The sequence below is a fragment of the Capsicum annuum genome, chromosome 3, assembly GCF_002878395.1.
Source record: "Capsicum annuum cultivar UCD-10X-F1 chromosome 3, UCD10Xv1.1, whole genome shotgun sequence".
NCBI lineage: Eukaryota > Viridiplantae > Streptophyta > Magnoliopsida > Solanales > Solanaceae > Capsicum > Capsicum annuum.
Window position 1 is genome coordinate 116,861,714 of NC_061113.1, and position 13,800 is coordinate 116,875,513.

A 13,800-nucleotide genomic window follows, 5' to 3' on the forward strand; every position below is an offset into this window, starting at 1 on the left:
CGGGTGAATGCTAGCATGTAGTTAGGTAAGGGTAAAATAATGACAATATTTAAAACTAAGTGTATAACCATATGCATTCACATCCATATATATATATATATATATATATATATATATATATATATATAAATCTAGGATGGTTAAGCTATAAAAATCCAAGTCAAGGGTTTTAAATACATGCTAAACCCGGTTTTCTTCCCGGCATGGATTTTACCAAACCCAATTTCCTTTCCGGCATGAATTTTACATATATATATGTAAAATCCATGCCGGGAAGGAACCCGGGTTTAACATGTATTTAAAACCCTTAACTTGGATTTTTGTAGCTTAACTATCCTAAAACCACCCACAGGCTATATGGGTCTAGTGTTACCCTTGAACGGGCCCCAATGCATATAGCCGTACGTATCAGAGATATTATAGAGACAGAGGATTCCCGTGTACCCTTTACCCTTCATGATACATATATACAAGTATAACTTATGGGATTCCCATGTACCCCACAAGTACATAGTCACCATGACCACTCCTCATGTCGGTAAACATAAGTTTCTAGTGTGTGTCCATTGGACTCACACCTTTACGGTTAGCTATCACAACCCGTCATTATTGCCCAATAAAATCATTAGCACACAATCAAACCACCAATTCTATGTATTATTAACCAAGGCTATAAGAAGTGGTATTGCCATATCGACTATAGCTTGCAACAATGCCCTTAGCCAATCACTTAGGGGATTTCCATGTTTCCCATATAATTACCAGTTAAACCAAAGCCGTGGACACCAAGGCCTTTACAATTCATTTAAAACCATTTAAACCAAATTTAGATTCCATTATCAAGTTATACATTGTAATAATTTCAATAAAAGTCAAACCATGTGAAAAAACTATTCTTAAAGGCATTTTAACAAACATATTGAGGGCATATAGTTTTCAAAACCAAAACCAAGTACCAATTGGCCATTCCCATCCAACCACATGTTCAAAACACCATTATAATATGAAAATCATAAGTAAAGCCATAGGAAAACATAAATCAACCATTAATAACCAAAACTCCCAACATATAATTCAAAACCCAAAACTATATCACAATTATGCCATGAAAACCATTCATAAAACATGTCTTCAATTTAACTAACAATGAGGGAGGAGTAACATGCCTTAGATTGCGAAGAAGATGGAGAGAAATCACCCTCTAGAGCCTTAATTGACCACCTTGAAGGAAACCCAAGCCTTTACTTAACCCAAGATCTTAAGAAAGATTTGAGAGAGTTTTTGAGTGTTAAAGATTAGAATAATAGGGTAAATAAAGTCCCAATAGTGTTTTAGGTCGTGAGGTCATGATGGATTAAGAGGAAAAATGTCCAGAATGACCCCAACTTAAACTGTAAAAAAATTCCCGCAGGTAGGTACGACTACCCCACTCAAGCCATACCCTAAAATACTAGTGGTCCCCTAGGCAGCCACTTGAACCCCAGGACTATCCAACATATGACCATCAATACCAACTCATACCCAAGCATACGATAAGTACCCTTAACTCGTACCCATAACAAAATTAAGAGGGGTTGGATACTGTCCAACATACGAGATAGGTTACTTGACCTGTACCCTCACCATACAGCTCGTACGGTGAGTCGTATGATCAGTATAAGACTCAAAACCCAGGAAATTTTCCAAGGACCAGAACCTAGGGTGTTTCATAAATTTGGCCTCAAAATATAACGGAGGGTATAGTCAGCCAATTTGCCAAAGTAGAGGGGTAAATTTGACCCAAAGTATTTCAATGAGGGTAAATTTGACTCCAAAGTATGACGAAGGGTATATTTATCTAATTTTTTAAAGTAGAGGGGTAAATTTAACCATTTTTCCTTAATTAAAAGGATAAGTAGATACTACAATATTAATTAAGTTAGAAATAGAGCGGTGGGTCAAGCCCATTGGGCTGACCTAACCCATATTTTGATAGAATTAGGTTAAAAAATTTTTCAGCTCATTTGAGAACAGGAGTTTTACTTTAACTCGAGTAAGCCCATTGACCCGTAGAGCTTGAACAATATGGGTCGGGCCAGCTCATGGGCTAAATAGAAAATAATTAAATATAAAAATAAAATAGAGTATTAAAAATAACAAGACGAGTCCACGAAGATAGAATTATAAGTGACAAAAAACTTTTATAATAAAGTGTAGGTGACTCAAGTGTTAAGAATTGAGTGTAGGTGACAATTATTTAATGATGTGCTAAGAAAGTTTGAGATTTGAACACAAGTTTTTTATTTTACACTTTGACCTAACTGAAACCCTAATATAACTAAAATGGGAGGGAAAATGCGTGTTTCTCTCTCTTCACTTTTATTGTTATTTTTTCTCTATATTTTTATTGTCGATTTTTTGTTATTATTTTTTCATCATCTTCTTCTTCATTATCATCATCATCTTCTTCATGATCATCTTTTCTTGTTCATCATCATCTTCTTCTTCTTGACCATTGTTGTTATTACCCCTACTGTTGCTCTTGGACCAAATTTTTTGGTTATATATTATTTGTATATCACTGGACATTACTCCATAGGTTATTTTGGTAAGTAAAATTATGATTTTTAGTTGAATTTCTCATCTGAGTATATCTGTTATTGTTGTTTTTTAAACAATGGATAGAACTTGAAGTTGAATCCAACAGATGAGTCACCTATTGCAACAGATGAGTCACCTATTATAATATATGACTTATCTGTTGGATTCATGTTACAAGTTCTATAGTGTTATAACATGAATCCAACAGATGGGTCATCTGTTGCAATAGATGCCTCACCTGTTGCAACAAATGACTCACCTGTTATAATAGAATTTGAAGTTGATTCTAACATATAAGTCATTTATTGCAACAGATGACTCACTTGTTAGGATTCATATTATAGCAATATAGAACCTAAAGTTTAATCCAAAAGATGAGTCATTTAGTGTAACAAACTATCTATCTATTATAACAGATGACTTGTTGCAACAAATGACTCATCTATTAGATTCAACTTCAGGTTCTATAGTGTTGTAACATAAATCTAATAGATGGGTCATCTATTGCAACAAGTGAGTCATTTGTTGCAATAAATGACTCACCTATTGCAATAGATGATTTACCATTGGAATTCATGTTACAACACTATAGAACCTAAAGTTGAATCCAACAGATGAGACATCTATTGAAATAGATTATCCATCTGTTGCAACAAATGACTAACTTGTTGCAACAAATGACTTATCTGTTGGATTCACGTTACAACACTAAAGTTGAATCCAACCGATGAGTTATCTGTTGTAATGGATGGCTATTCTGTTACAATAAATGACTAACCTATTGTAATAAATGTCTCATCTATTGGAATCAACTTTAGGTTATACATTATTATAACGTCAATCCCAAAAAATGGACAATCTATTACAGTAGATAAGTCATTTGTTGCAACATTGATAATGATATTGTAGTGTATATAATTTATTTTTGTTGTATATACTATCATTATTAATTTTACTATAATATCAATATTAACTTTTTTAACAAATGTTTTTAGGTACTATTAATGGAGGGATCAATAATAATAGGGGTTGATTGTCATGGTGAATAGATCGAGAAGAACAATCAATATATTTGGCGTTAGAAGGATGGTGAAATGCTAGAGATGATAGCAATAACATTCCAAATAGATGATGATTTTTTGAACTTAATCATCAGCTATTGTGGACTAAATTGCCAACCAAAAGATTTTGTCATCAGTTACATGCATAACTCTTTTTAAAATCAGAGGGTCCTACCTTTTAAGATAAATGGTTAGCTTCGTTTGTGTGCTTATTTGAGTGATGCAACTAGGCCAATTTTAAGGGTGTACATGGTCGAAAAACTAATAGGGAATGAGAATCAGAATATAGAACAAAAATAACAAAAATAACAAGATATGTTTGATGATAAATTGGATAATCTAGACATAGATATCCCAGATGATGATGCGAGTAAAGATGAAGTGAAGGAGAATCATCAACACCTACACCCATTATTGCGAGTAATACAGTAGGCAGTTCTCAATTAACACAGTCGAACAATCTTTAAAATAATGAGACTAGTTTTTACAAGGGAATGTCATTCAATAACAAGGAAGAACTAGACAATTCATTGCATATTTATAACACCCTAAATTTGGGTTCTTGGAAAATTTCTTAGATTTTGAGCTTACTGCCCAACCTACGACTTATCTTATATGTCGTATGGTCACCTTGCGTATTGTAGAACCCCAATCGTAAGTTGACCAGTGAGATTGCCAAAGATATCTATTTTGAGTATGACTAGACTCAATAAGTCTTTAAGACTCTATGCGAGTCATATGATGTGAGTCATAGGGTCATCAGTGAGGGGGTCCCTGAGTTGCTGTCTAGACTATGATTGGATCATATGAGTCATAAGGTTTGAATACGAGTCATAGGATACAACTCGTAGTCAGACCAGTGTGGGTGACCTGAGATTCTAGTTTCACCATGAGTCATGGTGACGACTCATAAAGAGTCATCACGAGTCGTAAGGTGACCCATGACAACTGGCGATACTTTTTACCTTTTATTTAAAAGGAAATTTGGACATTTCCCTCTTTCCCCAAAGGGAATCACGACCTAAAATACCCTAGGGGACCCTATAACCCCTCATTACTCAAACAATTGCTCTCCTCTCTTTTCTCAAATTCCCCATTTAAAGGCAAACCTAGGGTTTTAAGAGTTTGGTCTTTTAGGGCTCAAGGGTGATTTATTCTCCAAATTTCTTAGTAATTAAGGCATGTATCTCTCTCTCTAAACTTGTGTTTTGATTATAGAATGAATTGATTTGGTATTCACATAATTTTGGTGTTGGGTTTTAAATGATGGGTTGAGGGTTTTGGACAATGATTATTTAAATGCTTTTTCCATGTTTTTTTTTCAATTAATTATGCTTTGAATTAATGATTTGCAAACTCATTAGGGTACATAGGCATGGTTATGGAATAACGGTCATGGTTTTCCCTAAGTGATTGAATTTTGATATTTAAATTGATGAGAAACTTAACCCACTTGCATGATTGGTTTTGGAATGTGAGTTATTATTTGGATTTGCCTACTATTTTGAACTAATGCCTGGCATAAATGGCTAAATTGGCTTTTGAAAGGTCTTGGTGATCGTGAAATGGTTTTGAATTAAAACTTCAGAGTCCTATTGGACAATGGGTGAGAGTCTCACATGGCTAAATAATTTGGTTCCTACTTGGGACTTTGGATTCCTATTGTATGAAGAGGGTTAGAGTCCTAATTGGCTAAAGGGTTTGGTTCCTACTTAGTGTTAGCCCTACATTCTCACTATATATTTTTATAAAGACAAACTACTAAACAAATATCTTTCAGGATACACGATAGATACAAAAGATCAAAAGAGATTCTGGGATACCTAAGGAATCAATCCAAGATATCTAAGAATATTTTGCAAATGAAAGAATGCATCCACTCACAAGATGGTCCATGATAAATTTGGGATAGTATCAACCATGGATCTTACTGGCTCTCTGAATATAAGGCTGACAAATCTATCACCACAAAAGCAAAAAAAAAGAAGACCACATCCCCTACATGGACATCTGATATGGACATGTAGGGCTGTGATAAGAAGGTTGCACTCTGTATAGACGTATCTGATATAGACATACCATACGGTGTCATCCTCCAATCAAGGAATCAATTCAAATTCTTGATTGAGAAGAAATCTCTTGGGTTTTCTTATAAAGAAAAGAAGCCGGAGCAGCTAAAGAATATAAAATAGAAGGACTAAAGATCGAATTACTCACACAACTTTAAGGAAATATCTTAATGTGTCTCAATAGTCTCATCAAAGCTTTGTACTTCTTAAGTTTACAATAGTTACACAAGAGTAAGATCAATTCAACTTAGTCAAACTGATTGAGGTTGTGTCAGAAGATCTAAAAATCAAAATAAGTTTCAGAACTTGTTCACTACTGTTGTACTTAGAATCCACTTTGAAAAGATGTAAGGAAACGTTGTAACCCAATGGGACTGGAAGTAAACACCACATTGGTGTTCCGAACAAGGATAAATCTTTGAATTTTTATTTTATAATTACTTATTGACTTGCTTATTTGCTTAAATCTAATCTACCTTGTTAAGTACATTGATTTGCTGGTAAGTTGACTGTGAAGGCTTGTCAGCCGACTCATAGAAATTTTTCAATTCACCCCCCTCTTGAATTTCAATTGGTATCAAAGTAGGTTTCACCAATAGTGTTGCTTAACCATACGTGAGTAAAGATCAAATGGCCAACTACCAAATTCCAGGATCTCTTCTTTAAATGGTCACTCCTCCACAAGACCACTATACTTTAATGGAGAACACTACTCCTATTGGAAGAACAAATTTAGAATTTTCATCCAATCAAATGACTTCCAAGAATGGGTTGTCATTAAGAAGGGACCAAAGCCAATTTCAACACTTAAAAGAGAAATATAAATACAAGGACAAGGACAAGGACAAGGACAAGGACAAAACAAGGAATCAAGTAGTACTGACGTAGAGGACCTGGAAAATTTTGAAGTCACCAAAGAACAATAAAAGGTAATTCAAAATAATGCATGAGCTATAAGTTTAATCTTTTATTCTATCAGCAGAGAAGAATAAGACAAGATATCAACCTGTAAAACCACAAAAGAGATGTGGGATAAATTGGAAGTAACCTTTGAAGGGAACACCAAAGTCAAAAAGTCAAAAATCGCCGCTTTAGTGAATGAGTATAAGCTATTCAAATTGGAAGAAAATGAAAACATGGAATCAATGTTTGCTAGATTCAATAAGATGGTATATGGGCTAAAATCATTAGGGATGATCTACCCACGCAACCTACAAATCTAGAAGCTTATCAGAAGCCTTCCTAAATTATGGAAAACCAAAGTTGTCATCCTAGAATATGGAAACCTCCACAATATGATATATGATCAATTACGTGGTAATCTTATTGCCTATGAACAAAATTATATCAACAGGTATAACAAAAGGAAAAAAAGAAGCCAGTTGCCTTTAATGTTGTATCAACTGAAGAGGAAGACTTCCTGGAAGAAGCTAATAGCAAAGGAATGGCTCTCATAAACCCTGAAGTAATTCATAAACCCCGAAGTAAGGCATATCTTGAAACAAAGACTGTAGGGACCCCAAGGAGTCAAAAACAATTAGTTAACAAGGAACGATGATCATTGCTATTATCGTGGAAGGCCAGGTCACTTTAAAAAAACTGTCCAGAATTGAAAAGAAAAGCATCTAGAAGAAATAAAACTTTGGGGCTTGGAGTGATGAAGATAAAACTGAGGAAAAAAGAGAAGCAGCCAACATATGCTTTATGTCAAAAGGTGAATCAAGCGAGGTAAGACCATACAACTGTCATAATTGTAACATCTTTGAATCAAATCTGGATATGATAACCAATGAGCTTTAAAAAGTTATTAATGAATACAATAAACTTGGTCAAGAAAAGCAAAACTAGGAAGCTCGGTTGAAATGAAAACTTGAGGAGGAACGAAGAAATTGTCAAATAAAAATTAAAGCATGTCAAATTAAAATCAAATTACTTTAGTAAGAACTTGATGATGTAAAAATGCAATTAAATAGCATTAGAAAATCACCGAGTCCCAGTTTTATATGATCAAATTCTTTTGAAACAATCTCAAGTTCCTCATAAAAATCATTTGAATCAGCCATAACTTCCTTTTCCTTTCAAAAACCAATTTGTTATACTTTTGTGGACACTAAGGGCACAAATCACATAGCTATAGGTAAATTTCAAAAGTTGTGTAAGATTGGATACCTAAATGAAGCACCTCTAACTCTCACGAACCCAAGACTACTTGGGTACCTAAACAAAATAACTTCCTTATTTTAAAGGAACACATATGCAAAAGTTACAAGAAAGAAATATGGGTCATTGAAAGTGGATATTCAAGACATATGACCGAAAAGAAAGAAAGCTTTTGTTCTCTTAAGAAAACAAAAGGAGGAACAGTCAAATTTGGAGATAATGCTAAAGGAGATGTCATTAGAGTTGGCTCAGTAAAGCTCAACTCCTTATTTGAACTCATTGAGGTGTCTCTCATAGACAAACTCAAACACAACATGCTCAGTATCAGTTAGCTATGTGAGGCAGGTTTTGGAGTCTCCTTTAAAGTTGAAAGTTGCTCCATGATAGAAGAAACTTTCTCTCATCGGTGAATGTGTAGATAATATTTATGTTCTAAATAACCCTAATTTTGCTTCTCTAACTTGCCTTACTGTGCAAACCAATGCCACTTGATTGTCGCATAGAAAATTTAGACATGCCAATATGTATATCATTGAGAAATTCTCTAGACTTTAACTGGTGAAAGGTTTGCCAAAACTCAAATTTGAAAAGGATCATATCTGTGATACTTGCCAATTGTGTAAATAGACTCAGACATAATTTAAGGTCAAAGACATCATCTCTACTTCCAGACCACTTTAAACAATCCACATAGATTTGTTTAGACCCACAAGACCGCAAGTATGGGTGGAAAAAATATGTTTTTGTTATTATTGATGATTATTCTTATTTTACCTGGGTAATTTTTCTTGCACATAAGCATGAAGCTTTCATAAATTTTGAGATCTTTTATAGAAAAGTTCAAAGAAAAGCAGGACAGTTCATCACCTATGTTCACAGTGATCATAGAGGAGAGTTTGAGAAAAAATCGTTTGAGGAATACTATTCTCAGAACGGGTACTCTCAAAACTTATACATCACTGTGGTCTTCTTAATAAAATAGTGTGGATGAGCAAAAGAATCGATCTCTTCAATAGACTATAAGAACTATACTACTAGAACACAATCTTTCGGATCACTTTTGGGCATAAGTAGTAGGCACCACTTGTCTCATCATCAACAGATGCCTCATCAGACCAATTCTAAAGAAGACCCCCTATGAGCTGTGGAGAGGGAAAACGCGTAATATTAGTTACTTTCATCCATTTGGATATGAGTGTTTCATCCACAACAATGGTAAGAATAACTTAGGAAAGTTCGATCAATAAAGTGTTGAAGGAATTTTTTTGGTTACTCTCTCACTTGTCGTGCCTTCGGAGCTTATAATAAAAGGACTTTATGTGTTGAGGAATCCATGCATATTTTATTTGATGAAAATAATCACCCTCCTATGCATTTAACTATTATGAAGAATAGGTAAATGATCTATAATCCGGAGCCAAGGCAACTACAATTCCTGAGCCACCAAATGATGAGTCGACTACAACCCTTCTAGAGCCGACTCCCTCTAATAAAGCGACTAAAACAAATGTTTCAAAAGAGTGGAGGAATAATTCTAGCTTTCTAAATTAATTTATCATTAAACCCAGATAACAAGATGCATATAAGAGCTTCATTGAGAAAGCAAGCATCTATTGCTCTTATGTCTCAAATTGAGCCCAAGAAGACAAATGAATCCCTCAAAGATGAATCTTGGGTTGAGGCCATAAAGGAAAAATTAGATCAGCTTAAATGAAATCAAGTAGGAATCTAGTTGAAAGACCTAAAAATTGCTCAGTTATTGGAACCAGACAGGTCTATAAAAATAAGAATGAAGAAGGTAAGGTTATCAGAAAGAAGGCCAGACTTGTAGTTCAAGGATACTCCCAATAAGAAGGTATTGATTATTATGAAACCTTTGCTCCTGTAGGATGGTTAGAGTTAATTCAAATTTTATTAGCCTTGGCTGCCTTCAAATGTTTAAAATATCTCAAATGGACGTCAAAAGTGCCCTTTTGAATGGATTTATTCATGAAGAAGTTTTTGTAAAACAACCTCCTAGTTTTGAAAATACATCCCATCCAAACCATGTTTTTAAACAGTCAAAAGCACTCTACAATCTTAAACAAGCTCCAAAGCTTAGTATGAGAGGTTGAGTACTTTCATGTCAAACAATAATTTCTAAAAAAGGCAAAATTGATACAACTCTTTTTACCCAAGAGCTTGACTCTAATTTACTCATTGTGCAAATGTATGTTGGTGATATTATCTTTGGTAATCCTAACATTTCCTTGTGTCAAAATTTTGCAAATTTGATGAAAAGAGAATTTGAAATGAGTCTCATGGGAGAGCTCTCATTTTTCTTAGGATTATAAATCAAGCAAACTCTAAAAAGTACATTCATTAGTCAAGCCAAATATACAAAAGAACTTATCAATAAGTTTGGTATGGAAAAGGGAAAGGCTTATGTGAGTCCCTCCACAAGTCATGATTCAGATTCATCATACAGAGGAGTGATTGGATTACTCCTCTACTTAACCACCAGTCTATTAGACATTATGTTCAGCATGTACAAGGTTTCAGTCAGCTCCTAAAGAGTCTCATCTGACTATCGTCAAATGGATAATTCGGTATCTTATTGGAACACATGATATTGGACTATGGTACCCTCACTCCTCTCATTTTGTCTTAATTAGTTATGACTTTACAAGTGATAAGAATTATAGAAAAAGCACTAGTGGAACAAGCTAAATTCTTGGTGATGCCTTGATCTCATGGCACAGCAAGAAGTAAACTTCAGTCGCTGTATCAACCACCAAAGCTAAGTACATAGCCATTGGAAGTTGTGATACTCAAATTTTATGGATCATGTATCAATTAATTGATTTCAATTTGACCTTTGAATCTATGCCTATAATGTGTGACATCACCAGTGCAATTAATTTGTCTAAATATACTATGCACAATTCTAGGGCTAAAAACATTGACATTAAACACCATTTTATTTGAGATCATGTCGAAAATGGCAATTTTTTTCTAAAATTTATTGATTCCAAAAATTAGTTAGTAGACATTTTAACTTAACCCTTGTTGGAAGAGAGATTTTGTTTCCTACGAAAAAGGCTTGGTATTATCAACATTAATGATTTGTATTTTCTTATTTTTGGTAAACTATTTTTTAACTACTATTGCACCCTAATGCCATTTTTTTAATCTTGGTAAACCTATTTTTGAATAAGCATCATCATTACTCTTACCCTTTTTATGCCACCTTTACCTTTATCTCTCTTTCATTTACTGCCTCTTTACTCGTTTACCTTTCGAACATCTGTTCTGCCATTTTTTCACTTTAAGCAGTTGCCTCTATTCACTTCATATCTTTTCATCTTCCTCTTGGTTAATCCACCGTACTTCATCTATCCACATCTTCATCTTCTTCTCTACCCCTTTAAAATACTTGTCTAAATTTTATCTCTATCAAATAACTAGAACTCGATCCATGGATAATCTCTCCAAAAACCTTCCTGATCTTCAGTCTGATAATCATGTCCTCATCTCTGAATCTTATGATGAATCCTCTTTGGACTTTCAGCAGTTAGATATCACTAAAAATGCTCTGGCCCAAGCCCTATTTCACCAGTTAAGAAACCTCTCTCAACCCCTTTTGATCCCCTTTCTCCAGAAGACATGCATAAGTTTTGGACCAGCTCACAAAAAGACAAGTTCACTGCTTTCAAGAATTGCTCTTTTGTACCCAGCCATGTCATGAATCTCTGCCAATTATAGAAAGCACATTGCAATATAAGTTCCTTTTTTAAGTTTTAAGACTTAAGTCTAGTTTTTTTCCTCTCTGGACTTGAAGTGTATGAGGACTCTGAGCACATGTTCTATGCGAATCTTCACCTCTCCCCCACCAGTGGTGAGTTATAAACTCTTGTACTAGGTGAAAGAATTTTTTTCTATGATTTTCTGTTTGAAAAGGTTTTTGATACAAAGTTCTCTAGAGCAATCCCTTTTATGAATAGTTCCTGACCTGAAGATTTTGAAGTCAGCTTTGAGGAAATGAATAATGTTGTGTCTAACCCAGACAAGTGTCTTTCAGCTTTGGTCTACTACCTCTCTATTTTAAGTGCCGCGTCATGGCTCACATCATCGCCACCACACTAATCCCCAAAAAAGGCTTCCTCAGTAACATAACCTATCGCGATGTGTTTGTTCTATACTACATAGTGAAAAAGTACAAGATTAATTGGGCGGCTTGGTTTCATGAATATATTCTTAGAAGTGTTGCAAATGCTCATGCCTCTACCAGCCCACCTCACAGACTGCTGATCACTTGAATCCTCTAATATTACTCCATTGACCTATATTCATACCATATGGTGGAAGTCTCTGCCACTTTTGATTTCAAGACCTTGGCCAGTATGGGATACGTCTTAATAGATAATGAATGGTGTAAAAAGGACTTGTCCAGAGAAAAATCAAATCTCCCTAAGGTAAGCAAGTTAATTTCTAACCCCATGCTTCCAGTGTTAAAAAATTGAAGGAGCACAAGGACTGTATGAAGACTATAGAGGAAGGATTAATGCTGCTTCAGGAATCAGCTTCCAAATTACTGCATCTTGGGAAAGATACAAGCACTGATGTAGGTAGGGTGGCTATTGATAGATTAAAACAGAAAAGTGTCAAACTGTTCATTAAGGTTTTTACATGCGTGGAATTCCCCAAGACTAAATTTAACTCCTCAAACAACGACCTCGCTATATTTGTCCAGAAAACCTATTCCTCCTTCTCTAAAAATGTCAAGAAATCCTATGAATGATTCTGTCACAACATGCACAATACCCTCACATATTTTCTTGCCAAATTGTAAATTGATGCCTACTATTAAAAAGGGGGTCATGTCCCCTTTTTGGGTTATAAGATGATAGTTTACACTATTTTCCATGCTCTTTTTTTTTTGTTAAACAACTTGTATGTTTATTTGCTATGTGCCTATTTGGTTATATTTGCCTGTATGTGTACTATTTCTCTCTTTTTATCATGGAAAAAAAGGGAGAAAGTAGAAACATCAGAGGCATCTTCAAGTCAAGGGGAGTAAGTTGATTATAAAAAATAAGAATCAACTAATGCTCCAAATCAAAAGGGTCAGTAAGAAATGGAGAGCAAGTCGATTGCAAAATAAGGAGGTTAACTGATGTTTATTATTTGTCATTATCAATAAGGGGGATATTGTTATCCCCACATTCTCACTATGCATTTTAATAAAAATAAACTAATAAAAAATATCTTCCAGGATATACCGAAGATACAGAAGATCAAAAGAGATTCTAGGATCCCTAAGGAATTAATCCAAGAATATTTTGCAAATAGAAATAAGCATCCACTCACGAGATGGCCAGCGCTAAACTTAGGAACAGTATTAATCATGGATCTTAGAGGCTTTTTAAATATAAGGCAGACGAATCAATCACCATAAAAGTAAAGTAAAAGAAGAACACATCCCGTACATGTTTATATTTGATATAGACATGTATGATATTGATAAGACTGCACATTGATAAGATTGCACTATGTATGGACATATCTGATATGGACCTACCATACGGTGTCATCCCTTAATCAAGGAATCAATTCAAATCTTTGATTGGGAAAAAATATCTTGGATTTTCTTATGAAGAAAAGAATTTGTAGCAACCGAAGAATATAAAAGATAAAGACTGAAGATTGAATCACTCACACAACTTCAAAAGAATATCTTAGTGTGTCTCAATCTTAGTCTCATCAAAGCTTTGTACTTCTTAAGTTTACAATAGTTACACAAGAGTAAGATAAGTCAACTTAGTCATACCAATTGAGGCTGTGTCACAAGATCTGAAAATCAAAATAAGTTTCAAAACTTGTTCTCTACTGTTGTACTTAGAATCCGCTTTGAAAAGATCTAATAAAACATTAAAACCCAAGGGGACTAG